Here is a 16,653-nt window from a genome sequence, read left to right on the forward strand (position 1 = left end):
TTTAGCAATTTGTGTTATGATGATTCAGTACTTGTTTAAAAAAATGCCATTTTTTGCAGCAAAATGTTTGTGAAAAAAATGTAGTGAAAAATTGTGCTCTCAAGAGTGTTTGATATGCTCACAAAAAGTGTTTTGATGAATTGGTTTATTTGAAGTTCAAATTGGTTTGTTGAAGAAGGTCGACTCTATCCTGGACAACACACAACCTCCTCCCAGTGGGGCCCATCACGCTCAGGTCGTTCGTCGCTGCCACCTCCGGCCGTTCAACTACGCAGCGCTAAGACGTTCACCGCCATCAGAAACAACGACGAGCACGAAGACACCCTCTCATGCTCAGTGCTCTGTCCGGCATAACACAAGAAGTTCATGTAAAACAGCTGCGAACATTCAGGTACATCAAAGAATATACTCATGTGTGCATATAGATGAGTTCTCACCTACCCATTTTGCTCTCGATGGTGCTGCTGTAGTTCAGCTTGAGTGTGTGAGAGAGATTAGCTGATGTTGTTGTCCTTGTTTTTTCTGAGAGAGATTAGCTCGCCCCTCCTCAATCGATGGCCTACACTGGCCGCTAGAACCCGTCCAGGTGCTGGCCGTCATCCTCTACCTTCAATTATGGGTCAGCAACAATGTTGCGAATAGAAAGGTCAACATCTGGACCTCTAGATGTTCAGTTTGTTGATTTTCTGAAGTTTTTAAATTGGACTATAACCGTGTATATTTTGCAGGGCCCTGTGAAGTTCAATTTGTTTTGCTTTCCGAAGTTCAGTTTGTTGATTTTCTGAAGTTTGGATTGCTAATTTTTTGAAGAGAAAGGTTGATTCACTTACACTCCTCTATCTAGTCCTGTGTGGTGATATCCTCGACTCCTTGGTTCGGAGCTAGAAGCGGTTCTTCAACTTCCCTGCTGTGTTGTCGCGATTGTTGGTAAATAATCCTTGTTCTACTATTGCCTTGTAGTAATGCTGGATGGGTTCCCCCTTGTTTTGGAAACATAATAATACAAGTTTGTCTCTACGCTCCTGTTCCTGTGATTACAATAGCAGAGAAAAGTACCAAGGGTCAGAACCAAACCAGAGTGAACCATACCAATCAGAACATGGTCATTTGGAACCAACTCTAATCATTTGTTCATCTAACTATAGCTGAGACAAATTTTATACTTTGTTCATCTACGGTGCCAAGTTGAGCGGACACCGTAGCACTCGAGAAGATGGGGAGAGGATGTGTGGTGAAGAGAAAACATAGGGTTTCAAATTTTCCATTGGTGGTAGCATCTAATCATTTTACCAAAGTGTAATGGACATGTGTATGTATGTATAGTAGCATATTTTACTCGAACTGAGTTATTTTTTTAATGCACAAAGTTTGTGCAGCCAAAAAAACATGTATTAAACTGGTTTTTGTGTATTTTTCTAACCTTTTATACACCTTTCTATGAGATGTGCAAATCCCAGGCCGTTCATCTTTGCCACCATTGGTCGTCCAATAATGCAGGCCCATGTCGTTCACTGCTGCATCGCCAACCTGCTGCTCTTGTGCTAATGGACATCAACTTGTTGTCTTGTAGTAATGAATCAGATAGCTAAACTTCTATAGCTGATGTCTATTCTTCAATTTCCATCGTCCGAGAGGATCTGTAGGCAGTGGTGTCCTTATCAGTGACACCACCTGATTGCAAAATGAAAAATCTCATCGGTTTCATTTTAAAAGAGCAGCCCTTCCTATTATGTCGAGCAATTCACTTGTTGTCAAAATTTTGTATCCATATTTTGGGGCCTCATGACGCCCAGTAGTTTGCATTATTCACCGATGCACCGCTCTTCTCTAGAGCAGAAAGACAGAAGTTCATCTTGACAACCTATATGGTTCAATGTGTATATTAAATGAAGGAAAAAAAGCAATAGTAGGTGTCCAGCAGCATCAGTGTGTGGCTGCCTATAATTCTTCTATGTGCACACGCATGCTGTGCACATGAGCATTAGTACGAGGAAAATGGAGACCGGTCAGTGAAATAAGTTCAAAAAAATTGAGCAAGAAGTTCAAATAAAAAAGTACTTCAAAAACCATTATAAAAATGGATTTTTATCGTTTTAAAAAACCGAGAAGTCAAAATTAAAAAGAGGAACATTTCAAAAGAATTTATGAAAAAAATCCCCGTTATAAAAAACTAGAAGTTCAAATTAGAATAAAAGGAACAAGTAAAAAAGTTCTAAAAAATCCTGTTTCTTAAAAAACTAGAAGTTCAAATTTAATTAATGGAGCAGGAAAGTTGCGTGTTTTCAAAAGCTTATTCATGTGCAGTAGAAGTTCAAGTCAAACCAATGGGGTGATTCAGCGCTTATTCTTGAAAAAGTGGAGAAAATTATACATACTGTCTAGGTCAAAAGTTTGGCTTTAAATTATGTTTTGCGAAGGTCAAAAGGTTGTGTTCGAGAAGGTCAAGTGTGTTATCTCAGCAAGTTCAAAATAAATTTAAACATGCAAGAAAACAAAAAAGGAGAAGTTCAATTTCTAAAGCTGACGCGGTTCAACGTGTAAACCAATGTTGAAAGAAAACAAAAAGAAAATGAGAAGTTCAATTTCTAAAGATGAAGCGGTTCAACGTGCAGCCCAATGTTGAAAGAAAACAAAGAGAAAGGAGAAGTTCAATTTATAAAGATGATGTGGTTCGACATGCTAAACAATGTTGAAAGAAAATAAAAGGAAGAAGATAAGTTTAATTTCTAAAGATGACGCGGTTTGATGTGCAAACCAATGCAAAAACACACACAAAAATGTTGTGTTGGTGTCTTAAAATATTTTTATTCATAAAAAATGATTAAGAAATAAAACCAAGAAGGCCATATTAAAAATATGGAGAAGTTCGATGATTATAGAAAACTCAGATTTTCCTCATTATTAAAAAGACGTTAGAGTGAAAATAGCAAGAAGTTCAACATGAAAACAGCAGGAACTTCAATTACTACACTGAATGAATTTCGGATAAAAAACTTTTAAAATCATCGCGAGTATGAAAAAATGATCAACACGGGAAAGTTGCGTGTTTAGAACAGCTTTCCACGATGAGTGGGTGGAGAGTTGCGAGCCAAAAAATCACGTGAAAAACAGAGTGAAGTTCAAGTACACGTGCCGAGAAGTTCAGTTTCTTCACGCGGTGCATTTTCGAAGAATCAGTTTCGCGATAAAGGCAGAACGAATGATCTCGACATTTTTGAAATTACTTGAAAACGGGTAGGAATTAGAGAAAACCATCAACATGAAAAAGTTTCCCATTTTTCGTAGCTTTTCAATGGCATATTATTTGCGCCATTCTGATAAAGTTTGTAGAAAATACAACGAAAATACGTTTTTACCATTTTCAAAAATGACTTAAAACCGTAAATAATTGGGAGAAACAATACATACCAAACAATTTCGCATTTGGTCAAGCTTTCCAACGCCATATCATTTGCTCCATTCGGACGCACGGTTAAAAAATGAGCTCGAAAATACGAACTCGGTAGGACTTGTACCATTTTCTAAATTACTTTTAAACCGTTTAAAATTAGAAAAAATACTTTCAAAATGTAAAAGTAGTGCATTTTTATAAGCTTTCCAATGCCATATCATATGCCTCAATTGGATTAGCCGTTTAGAAATAACATCGAAAATACGAACTCAGCTGTTCGGTTTGCAAAATTTTATATTTTTTTTCAAATTACTCTTTGACCATAGGGAATTAGAGAAAACTTTCAACATGTGAAAGGAGCGGTTTTGCAGCAGCTTTCCAACGCCATATTATATGCCTCATTCCGATAAGCAGTTTAGAAATGCGATCGAAAATATGATTAGTGTTTTTTGTGTGAAGAAAAAACGGTTTTCAAAACTTCTCTTAAACCGCTTACATTTTGCCAAATAACATCGAAAATACGAACTCAGCTGTTCGGTTTGCAAAATTTTACATTTTTTCAAATTACTCTTTAACCATAGGGAATTAGAGAAAACTTTCAACATGTGAAAGGAGCGGTTTTGCAGCAGCTTTCCAATGCCATATTATATGCCTCATTCCGATAAACAGTTTAGAAATGCAATCGAAAATATGATTAATGTTTTTTGTGTGAAGAAAAAACGGTTTTCAAAACTGCTCTTAAAACGCTTACATTTTGGCAAAAATTTAAGTTGGGTCATGATACTGGTGTCCATAGCTTTCCAACGGTATATCGCAAGCCCCATTTGGGCAATGTTGGCGGAAGTTCAACCTAGTTCACACAGAAGTTCAACGTACTACTAGCGGGGCAGGTCAGGTTGTGATCAGAATATTATTCTCATCCCGTGATCAGAATAGTGTTTATGTATGTATATATATACACACACACACACACACAGACACACAAAGGTGAGGAAACAGGAAAATCGAGTAATAAGCTGACGCCACCATTTTATTCACCATTGTGGTGTAATTAGTACGTCGAGGCGTACTTTGTGCAAGTAATGCGATAAGCAAGTAAAGCTATTTAACATGCCGCGACCAAGGGTGAGCTGCGTGTGGGTATGTAAAACAAGTATTGCAATCGTTTAATAGAGACCACCTGGGGATTCCCTTGTATGCCAGAGCTTCTTGCCTCCTTGGTGTGTTGTGCAAACGGGTCATCCACATAGACCTCGAAAAGAGAAAAAGTGAAAAAAACCTTAATAAAAAGAAAAAATAAAGGCGTGCGAATCCCAGGGTCGGTCAAGCCACACTGAGGATCGTGAGCGAGTTGTGCCTCCGTCAGTCCCCATGGGGTTTTGAGTGTGTAGTTATGTACGCGCGGTACGGATGCCATTTCCTCATCGGGGTTGGGACGAAGGTCGAATTTACTATTTCAGCTCTTGACGAATCGAGCTGCCCTGTTGCAGTGTAGTCCGGACCTTCTTAATGTTGTCCGGGGCTCGGCGGCCGGATTATGGTGCCGCTTAAGAAGGCCGTTCTGTACTTCTGCTGCTAGGGCTGCGGTATGCTCCTCTGTACGGAGGGAACGTTCCGTGTTTCCATTTACTATAATGACGCCACGTGGACCGGGCATCTTGAGCTTGAGATAAACATAATGTGGCACCGCGTTGAATCTAGCAAACGCGGTTCGTTCGAGCAGTGCGTGGAAGCCGCTGCGGAAGGGGGTGATACGTCCATTTGGCATCATGCTTTTATATCGATATTTATTGCATTATGGGTTGTTACTACACATTATGTCACAATACTTATGCCTATTCTCTCTTATTTAACAAGGTTTACATAAAGAGGGAGAATGCCGGCAGCTGGAATTCTGGGCTGGAAAAAGAGCAAATATTAGAGACCTATTCTGCACAGCTCCAAAAGTCCTGAAACTTCATGGAAGCTATTTCCAGAATATATAAAAAATATTGAGCACAAGAAGTTCCAGAGGGGGCCACACCCTGGCCACGAGTGTGGGGGGCGCGCCCTACCCCCTGGGTGCGCCCCTTGCCTCGTGGGCCCCCTAGTGGCCCTCCGATGCCCATCTTCTGCTATATGGAGTCTTTCATTGAGGAAAAAATTATAAGCAAGATTTAGGGACAAGACTTCGCAGCCACGAGGTAGAACCTTGGCGGAACCAATCTAGGGCTCTGGCGGAGCAATTCTGCCGGGGAAACTTCCCTCCGGGAGGGGGAAATCATCATCATAGTCATCACCAACGATCCTCTTGTCGGGAGGGGGTCAATCTCCATCAACATCTTCACCAGCACCATCTCATCTCAAACCCTAGTTCATCTCTTGTATCCAATCTTTGTATCCAAACCTCAGATTGGTACATGTGGGTTGCTAGTAGTGTTGATTACTCCTTGTAGTTGATGCTAGTTGGTTTACTTGGTGGAAGATCATATGTTCAGATCCATTATGCATATTAATACCCCTCTATTATGAACATGAATATGCTTTGTGAGTAGTTACGTTTGTTCTTGAGGACATGGGAGAGGTCTTGCTATTAGTAGTCATGTGAATTTGGTATTCGTTCGATATTTTGATGAGATGTATGTTGTCATCCCTCTAGTGGTGTCATGTGAATGTCGACTACATGACACTTCACCATTGTTTGGGCCTAAAGGGAGGCATTGGGAAGTAATAAGTAGATGATGGGTTGCTAGACTGACAGAAGCTTAAACCCTAGTTTATGCGTTGCTTCGTAAGGGGCTGATTTGGATCCATATGTTTCATTCTATGGTTAGGTTTACCTTAATACTTCTGTTGTAGTTGAGGATGCTTGCAATAGGAGTTAATCATAAGTGGGATGCTTGTCCAAGTAAGGACAGTACCCAAGCACCGGTCCACCCACATATCAAATTATCAAAGTACTAAACGCGAATCATATGATCGTGATGAAAACTAGCTTGACGATAATTCCCATGTGTCCTCGGGAGCGCTTTACTTCATATAAGAGTTTGTCCATGCTTGTCCTTTTCTACCAAAAGGTTTGGGCCATCCTTTTGCACCTTATTTACTTTTATTACTTGCTACTCGTTACAAATTACCTTATCACAAAAATATTTGTTACCGATAATTTCAGTGCTTGTAGAGAATACCTTACTGAAAACTGCTTATCATTTCCTTCTGCTCCTCGTTGGGTTCGACACTCTTACTTATCGAAAGGACTACGATAGATCCCCTATACTTCTAGCTAATCCTCAACCTACTGGACCTACTGAAAATGAAAATAGTTGCTCCTCAACCTACTGGACCTACTGGACTGGTAGATCCCCTAATTCACCCGACCGGTAGAGCAAATAGTTTCTCCTCAACCTACTGGACCTACTGAAAATGAAAATGTTTACTTTGAAATTCCTTCGGGTATGATAGAGAAACTGCTAGCTAATCCTTTTGCAGGAGATCGAACATTGCATCCCGACTTACACTTAATCTATGTGGATGAAGTTTGTGGATTATTTAAGCTTACATGTATACCCGATGATGTTATCAAGAAGAAGGTCTTCCCTTTATCTTTGAAGGGAGATGCATTGATATGGTATAGGCTATGTGATGATATGGGATCATGGGACTACAAATGGTTGAAATTGGAATTCCATTAGAGGTTTTATCCTATGCATCTTGTTCATCATGATCGTAATTATATATATATAATTTTTGTTCTCATGAAGGAGAAAGAATCGCTCAAGCTTGGGGGAGGCTCAAGTCAATGTTATATTCATGCCCCAATCACGAGCTCTCAAGAGAAATGGTTATTCAAAATTTTTATGCTCGGCTTTCTGACAACAATCGCTCCATGCTCGATACTTCTTGTACCGGTTCCTTTATGATGAAGACTATTGAATTCAGATGGAATTTATTGGAGAGAATTAAACGCAACTCTGAAGATTGGGATCTCGACGAAGGTAAGGAGTCAGGTATAACACCTATGTTTGATTGTGTTAAATCTTTTATGGATACCGATGTTTTCCGTAAATTTAGCACTAAATATGGACTTGACTCTGAGATAGTAGCTTCTTTCTGTGAATCCTTTGCTACTCATGTTGATCTTCCCAAGGAGAAGTGGTTTAAATATAATCCTCCCATTGAAAAAAAGTAGTTGAAACTATTAAAGTTGAAGAAAATACTATCACTTATAATGATCATGTTGTTCCTACTGCTTATGTTGAGAAACCACCTTTTCCTGTTAGAATAAATAATCATGCTAAAGCTTCAACTGTGGTCAACAAAAGTAATATTAAGACACCTAAACCCCCTGAGCAAATTAAAGTTTGACCTAAAATTGCTATGGTTAAAGATCTCTTGGCCGATAATATTGATGGGCATGTTATTTACTTCTATGATGGAGCTGCTAGAATTGCTAGACCTGATGCTAAAGATAAAAATAGACCCGTGGTAGGCATGCCTGTTATTTCTGTTAAAATAGGAGATCATTTTTATCATGGCTTATGTGATATGGGTGCTAGTGCCAGTGCAATACCTATTTCCTTATACAAAGAAATTATGCATGATATTACACCACCTGAGATAGAAGGTATTGATGTTACCATTAAGCTTGCCAATAGAGACACTATTTCACCAGTTGGGATTGTTAGAGATGTTGAAGTCTTGTGTGGGAAGGGTAAATATCCTGCTAATTTTCTTGTTCTTGGTTCCCCACAAGATAGCTTTTGTCGCATTATATTTGGTAGACCCTTCTTGAATACTGTCAATGCTAAGATAGACTGCAATAAGGATATTGTTTCTATTGGTTTAGGGGATATGTCTCATGAGTTTAATTTTGCTAAATTTAGTAGAAAACCCCATGATAAATAATTGCCCAGTAAATATGAAATTATTGGCCTTGCTTCTATTGTCGTGCCTCCTACTGATCCATTAGAACAATATTTGCTAGACCATGAAAATGATATGTTCATGAATGAAAGAAGGGAAATAGATGAAGTATTCTTTAAACAGGGACCTATTCTGAAACACAGCTTGCCTGTTGAAATCATAGGGGATCCTCCTCCACCCAAGGGTGATCTCGTGTTTGAGCTTAAACCATTACCTGATACTCTTAAATATGCTTATCTTGATAAAAGAAAATATTACCTATTATTATAAGTGCTAACCTTTCAGAGAAGGAGGAAGAGAAATTATTGCAAACTTCGAAGAAGCACCGTGATGCTATTGGATATACTCTTGATGATCTTAAGGGCATTAGTCCCACTCTATGTCAATACAAAATAAATTTGGAGGAAGACGCCAAACCAGTTATTGATCACCAACGATGGCTGAATCCTAAGATGAAAGAAGTCGTAAGAAAGGAAATATTAAAGCTCCTTGAGGCAGGTATAATTTATCCCATTGCTGATAGTAAGTGGGTAAGTCCTGTCCATTGTGTCCCTAAGAAGGGAGGTATTACTGTTGTTCCTAATGATAAAGATGAATTGATCCCGCAAAGAATTATTACAGGTTATAGGATGGTAATTGATTTCTGCAAATTAAATAAGGCTACTAAAAAAGATCATTACCCTTAGCCTTTTATTGATCAAATGCTAGAAATATTATCCAAACATACACATTTTTGCTTTCTAGACGGTTACTCTGGCTTCTCTCAAATACTTGTGTCAGCTGATGATCAATCAAAGACCACTTTTACTTGCCCTTTCGGTATTTTTGCTTATAGACGTATGCCTTTTGGTTTATGTAATGCACCTGCTACCTTTCAAAGATGCATGATGGCTATATTCTCTGACTTTTGTGAAAAGATATGTGAGGTTTTCATGGACGATTTCTCCGTTTATGGATCCTCTTTTGATGATTGCTTAAGCAACCTTGATCGAGTTTTGCAAAGATGTGAAGAAACTAATCTTGTCTTCAATTGGGAGAAATGCCACTTTATGGTTAATGAAGGTATTGTCTTGGGGCATAAAATTTCTGAAAGAGGTATTGAAGTTGATAAAGCTAAAGTTGATGCTATTGAAAAGATGCCATGTCCCAAGGACATTAAAGGTATAAGAAGCTTCCTTGGTCACGCCGGTTTTTATAGGAGGTTCATTAAGGACTTCTCAAAAATTTCTCGGCCGCTGACTAACCTATTGCAAAAGGATATTCCTTTTGTCTTTGATGATGATTGTGTAGAAGCATTTGAAATACTTAAGAAAGCATTAATTTCTGCACCTATTGTTCAGCCACCTGATTGGAATTTACCCTTTGAAATTATGTGTGATGCTAGTGATTATGCTGTGGGTGCTCTTCTAGGGCAAAGAGTTGATAAGAAATTAAATGTTATTCAATATGCTAGTAAAACTCTAGACAATGCCCAGAGAAATTATGCTACCACTGAAAAGGAATTCTTAGCAGTTGTATTTGCTTGTGATAAGTTCAGACCTTATATTGTTGATTCTAAAGTAAATATTCACACTGATCATGCTGCTATTAAATATCTTATGGAAAAGAAAGATGCTAAACCTAGACTTATTAGATGGGTTCTCTTGCTACAAGAATTTGCTTTGCCTATTATTGATAGAAAGGGCGCTGAGAACCCCGTTGCAGACAACTTGTCTAGGTTAGAACATGTTCTTGATGACCCACTACCTATTGATGATAGCTTTCCTGATGAACAACTAAATGTCATAAATGCTTCTCATATTGCTACATGGTATGCTGATTATGCTAATTATATTGTTGCTAAATTTATACCACCTAGTTTCACATACCAGCAAAAGAAAAAGTGCTTCTATGATTTGAGACATTACTTTTGGGATGACCCACATCTTTATAAAGGAGTGGATGGTATTATTAGACGTTGTGTACCTAAGCATGAACAGGAACAAATCATACGCAAGTGTCACTCCGAAGCTTATGGAGGACACCATGCTGGAGATAGAATTGCACATAAGGTATTGCAATCCGGTTTTTATTGGCCTACTCTCTTCAAGGATGCCCGTAAGTTTGTCTTGTCTTGTGATGAATGCCAAAGAATTGTTAATATTAGTAGACGTCAAGAAATGCCTATGAATTATTCACTTGTTATTGAACCATTTGATGTTTGGGGCTTTGATTATATGGGACCTTTTCCTTCCTCTAATGGGTATACACATATTTTAGTTGATGTTGATTACGTTACTAAGTGGGTAGAAGCTATTCCAACTACTAGTGCTGATCATAACACCTCTATTAAGATGCTTAAAGAAGTTATTTTCTCGAGGTTTGGAGTCCCTAGATATTTAATGACTGATGGTGGTTCACACTTTATTCATGGTGCCTTTCGTAAAATGCTTGCTAAGTATGATGTTAATCATAGAATTGCATCTCCTTATCACCCACAGTCTAGTGGTCAAGTAGAATTAAGTAACAGAGAGCTCAAATTAATTTTGCAAAAGACTGTTAACAGATCTAGAAAGAATTGGTCCAATAAACTTGATGATGCATTATGGGCTTATAAAACTGCATATAAAAATCCTATAGGTATGCCTCCGTATAAAATGGTTTATGGCAAAGCATGTCACTTACCTATTGAATTAGAACATAAGGCATATTGGGTTATTAATGAGCTCAACTATGATTTCAAACTTGTCGGTGAGAAGAGGTTATTTGACATTAGCTCACTTGATGAATGGAGAACCCAGGCTTATGAAAGTGCCAAGTTGTTTAAAGAAAAAGTTAAAAGATGGCATGATAAAAGGATACAAAAGCGTGAGTTCAATGTAGGTGATTATGTATTTCTATATACAACTCTCATTTAAGATTTTTTGTAGGAAAACTTCTCTCTAAATGGGAAGGTACTTACGTTGTCGAGGAGGTCTATCGTTCCAGTGCCATAAAAATCAACAACTTCGAAGGCACAAATCCGAAGGTGGTGAACGGTCAAAGAATTAAACATTATATATCTCAGGTAATCCCATAAATGTTGAAACTAATGTTATTGAAACCGTAACCCTGGAGGAATACATAAGGGACACTTTCTGGAACGTTTCAGACTACGAAAAGGAATAGGTACATGGTACGATAAGTAAACCGACTCCAACATAGTTCTAATGGCAATATTTCTTTGTTTTGGAATATTTAAGAAAATAAGAAAATAAGAAGCAGACCGGAAAGGACACGAAGCTTCCACAAGGGTGGGAGGCGCGCCCTACCCCCCTGGGCACGCCCCCTGCCTCGTGGGCACCTCGTGCGCCTTTCGGACTCCGTTTTCTTACACGATACTTCCTTTGGTCGGTAAAAATTCATTATATAATCTCCCGAAGGTTTTGACCACCGTATCACGCAAATATCTCTTGTCTTTGTTTCGAGCTGTCTTCTGTCAGGGTTGTCAAGGCCAGGCATCATGTCGACCCCCTCCTCCAACAATGGTGACAACGATGCTTGGCTAATGAAGATAGAACTAAAGAGGGAAGAACCATGGAGATCAACAAGGATGAAGGGATCAAGAAGTCCACGGAGGACCAAGTTCCGGCAACAGAAGACATCATTCAACTTGATCACAATCTTCTTACCCCAACTGAGATCGAAGCTTTCAAGATGATTGAGTTAGCTCGTATACAGAACAAGTATCTCACACGTGAAAATATTTTGTTGATGGAGCATATCATTGCACTCAAGGGCATTATCCGCAAGTTGGAGGACCTCTTACGCTCGATGTGCGACTACCCATCATCAACAACTACACCTTCTTCACCAACAAAGAAGAACTGAGTATCTGGTATGGGCACTCCCCTTGGCAACTGCCAAGCTTGGGGGAGTGCCCCGGTATCGTATCACCATCACTTTTATCTTTGCCGTTTTTCTTAGTTCAATCCTTTTGATAATATCTTGATCTAGTAGAATAAAGTTTTAGTATGATCTAGTTGTGAGTTTTGCTTTATGATCCTTCTATGCAATCGAGTCCGTGAGCTATATATAATAAAGATTAGTGTTGAGTCAAGGGCTTGATTGTTTTGCTATGATCTTGAGGGAATAAAATAGAAAGAGAAAGAATAAAAATAAATAAAGAGATCATACGAATCTTATGGAGGGTAATGACTTCACATATAAGAGTATGATGAGTAAAACTTGTTGAGAGTTGACAAACATAGTTTTGGTCATCGTTGCAATTAATATGAATTAATAAACAAAGAGAGGTTCAAAAATAAATATACTATCTTGGACATCTTTTATGATTGTGAGCACTCATTAAAGTATGATATGCTAAAGAGTTGACGTTGGACAAGGAAGACAACGTAAAGGGCTATGTTTTCTTTCATATGAGATAAATTATATTGTCATGGATCATCCAACATGTTGAGCTTGCCTTTCCCTCTCTTTCTAGCCAATTTCTTTGCACCAAGTATGTAACGCCCCGGATACAACTTTCCATATTTGTAACTCCGACTCTTGCCTTTTCCAGAGATGCGATATGAGATTTCCCTTCGTGGTTGGGTTTTGTCTTTGTTTTGCATTTTGTCCATCTCATGCATTTTCATATCATCTCATCATGTGCATCTCATTTGCATACATGTTCATCTCATGCATCCGAGCATTTTCCCCATTGTCCGTTTTGCAATCCGGCACTCCTAAATCCTCCGGCGCCCTCTTTTGTCTCTTTTGGTGAGTGGGTGCTAAACATTCTTGGAATGGGCCGAGATTTGCCAAGCGGCCTTGGTACACCACCGGTAGACCGCCTGTCAAGTTTCGTGCCATTTGGAGTCCGTTTGATACTCCAACGGTTAACCGGGGAACCGTAAAGGCCTCGTGTGTGTTGCAGCCCAACACCCCTCTAAAGGGGCCCAATAACCCATCCAAACCTATCCCATTTCCTTCGCCGTAGGATCACGATCACGTGGTCGAAAACCACACCTCATTTGGACACTCCCACCTCCTTCTATGTATAAATAGGTGATCCCCTCTTTTTTCTCGCGCAGACAAAACCCTAGTGAATCTAACTCTGCGCTATCGTACATGTCCGGCCATCGCCGGACAAAACCACCGCCGCACCTGCACCAATCCTGTCCCGCCACGTGGCGCGTCCGCCGCCCCCGTGCCGCCGTCCCGCAAGGCCTGGGACGGGCCCCCGAGCCCGCGCGCTCCTCCGCCGCCTGCGCCTCCCCGCTTCAGCGCGGCGCCGCCGCATCGTCCGCCCGCCGCCGCGTTTGCTCCGTCCGCCGTCGCCTCCCACTCCGGCCGCCGCTCCTCGTCAACCGCACGGCGCCCCACCTCCGACCATCGCTGGCGGATCCGCATCTCCGGCTAGTTCTTCGTCTCCGGCCACCGCAGCGCACGTCTCCAATGAAGACTCCAACGAACCTCGGGATCTGCACCGGAACCCTTGATCTGAGTTTTTGGAGGGTATAAAATCCACCAAGTCCCTTTTCTGCTTTATTTTTAGCCCCTGTTCATCATGCCATATCTCCTCATCTGTAGATCCTCTTTGCATGCATGATATATCAAAATGTTCATCGTGATGTCCTCTTCATTTTGTTCCATTGTGGTCTGCTTGCTTGAGTCTATCTTGAGGCCCAAATCGTTGATGCAAGAGTGCTATAAAATGTTAGGTGCTGATTCTTAGTAGAGTATGAGCATTTTTCATTTTTGCTACATTTGTTGTGTGCTGCATATGGACTTGAGCTCTACATGTATTTTGGTCTATGCCACACCATCTTTACAGGGGTATATGCCATGTATTTTTGTGATCAATGTGGTGACTAGCACAAGCATGCAAAGTAGCTCTCGTGATATTGCTGATTTCAGGGACTTAGAATTTCACTAAGTCATTGCTCTGCTATTATTTGTATGCCATGTGTTCATGTTGCTACAGTGAGATCCATGCTTTATTTGAGTTACTTCAGTAAGGATGATTTTGACATATGGTTGTGCTCTATCCATCCATTCCCCTGTTTGCAATTATGGAGTGCCCTAGCATGTATTAATCTTGCTCTACTTTTGCTATAAAATGTTCCTGGCAGATTGTTTACTTGTTAATCAATTTTGCCAAGGTTGTTGTAGTTGATCCATGCTTTCTATGAACTTGCTATTGCCTTGGTTAGCTTCTTGAACATGTCTTCTTGTAGGTAGTATGCCTATCTTGTCATGTAATGCCTTGTGTTGAGTGAATCGAGCTCGCAAACATGCCTTCATATTTCTGTTTATGCCATGCTCAGTTTTCTGCCAAGTCTGAATCTGTTAACGAAACTTGCTATGTTTACATGGGTGCCATCATATCTTCTGATCCTTTTTGGCTTATGGTCAGTAAGGTACTTTTGTTCTATGCTTTGAGTAGATTCATGCCGTGCCTTGTTTTTCTATGATATGTTCCTGTAGCATGTTGTTTGCTTGCTCTAAACATTGCGTCTTGATGTTAATTCCTGGCATGTTGATATTTTCACCAAGTCTATGATGCTGATATCTTTTGCACTTTTGCCATGCTTGTTTGAACCTGTTCTAGTGTGTTTTAGCTGTAGCTCAGTGTTCATCTTTTATCAAGCATCTTGAGTAGATCAGTTCCATGTGCTTTGTTGCTATGTTGGAGTGCAGTAGCTTAGTTTCTTGTTGCATTCTAGATGGCATTGTGCTGTTAATCGCAGAATTGTGCCATTCTTGTTTTGCTTGCCATTTTCAAACCATGCATCTGATTCCGGTGATCTTTATATCGATTTCGACTGACATCAACTCATCTTTCCAGCAGCACACTTGGTTTGCCAAGTTGAGGCCTGGTTCAATCTTTCCCTTCCGAAGCATGCATATGCATTGCATATCACATCTCGCATATCATGCCATGTTTTGCATCATGTTGATTGTGCATTGCACCATGATTGATTGTTGGTCCTTTGCTTGTGTTCTTGCTTTGGGTAGAGCCGGGAGACGAGTACGTGATCGAGGAACCTGTCGAGTACGCTTACGAGGATCAAGCTTTCGTCAACTCTGAGAACATTGCAGACAAGATGACCATACACTCGAAATCACTTCTATCTTTGCTTACTAGTTGTTCGCTCTATTGCTATGCTGTGATACCTACCACTTGCTATATCATGCCTCCCATATTTCCATGTCAAGCCTCTAACCCACCTTTCCTAGCAAACCGTTGTTTGGCTATGTTACCGCTTTGCTCAGCCCCTCTTATAGCGTTGCTAGTTGCTAGTTGCAGGTGAAGATGAAGTTTGTTCCTTGTTGGGATATCATTATTATATTTTGTTTACTTAAATGCATCTATATACTTGGTAAAGGGTGTAAGGCTCAGCCTTATGCCTGGTGTTTTGTTCCACTCTTGCTGCCCTAGTTTCCGTCATACCGGTGTTATGTTCCTTGATTTTGCGTTCCTTACGCAGTTGGGTGTTATGGGAACCCCTTGACAGTTTGCTTTGAATAAAACTCCTCCAGAAAGGCCCGGCCTTGGCTTTACCATTTTCCTACCTAACACCATATACCTTCCCTTGGGTTCTGCAGACTCAAGGGTCATCTTATTTTAAACCCCCCCGGGGGGCAGTGCTCCTCTAAGTGTTGGTCCGAACTGAGCTGCCTGCGGGGCCACCTCGGGGAAACTTGAGGTTTGGTTTTACTTGTAGCTAGTCTCATCCGGTGTTGCCCTGAGAATGAGATACGTGTGACTCCTATCAGGATTTGTCGGCACATCGGGTGGCTTTGCTGGTCTCATTTTACCATTGTCGAAATGTCTTGTAACCGGGATTCCGAGACTGATTGGGTCTTCCCGCCAGAAGGAATATCCTTTGTTGACCATGAGAGCTTGTGATGGGCTAAGTTGGGACACCCCTGCAGGGTTTTGAACTTTCGAAAGCCGTGCCTGTGGTTATGGGAAGATGGGAATTTGTTAATGTCCGGCTGTAGAGAACTTGACACTTAACTTAATTAAAATGAATCAACCGCGTGTGTAGCCGTGATGGTCTCTTTTCGGCGGAGTCCGGGAAGAGAACACGGTCTCGTGTTATGCTTGAACGTAAGTAGCTTCAGGATCACTTCTTGATCACTATTAGTTTCTCGACTGTTGCATTGCTTCTCTTCTCGCTCTTATTTGCGTATGTTAGCCACCATATATGCTAGTGCTTGCTGCAGCTCCACCTCATTACCCCTTTCCTACCCATAAGATTAAATAGTCTTGATCTCGCGGGTGTGAGATTGTTGAGTCCTCGTGACTCACAGATACTTCCAAACAGTTGCAGGTGCCGATGATACCAGTGCAGGTGACGCAACGCAGCTCAAGCGGGAGCTCAATGAAG

General features: G+C 40.4%; 1 long non-coding RNA gene across 1 annotated transcript; it reads left to right on the forward strand.

Moving 5' to 3' along the window:
- The first annotated feature begins 668 nt into the window (after window positions 1-668).
- On the forward strand, window positions 669-1,356 carry LOC125555748. Its single transcript, XR_007304836.1, has 2 exons — window positions 669-927; window positions 1,146-1,356. It is a non-coding gene; the product is annotated as an uncharacterized LOC125555748 (long non-coding RNA).
- Window positions 1,357-16,653: the final 15,297 nt, after the last annotated feature.

Source organism: Triticum urartu, chromosome 5, assembly GCF_003073215.2.
Source record: "Triticum urartu cultivar G1812 chromosome 5, Tu2.1, whole genome shotgun sequence".
Lineage (NCBI taxonomy): Eukaryota > Viridiplantae > Streptophyta > Magnoliopsida > Poales > Poaceae > Triticum > Triticum urartu.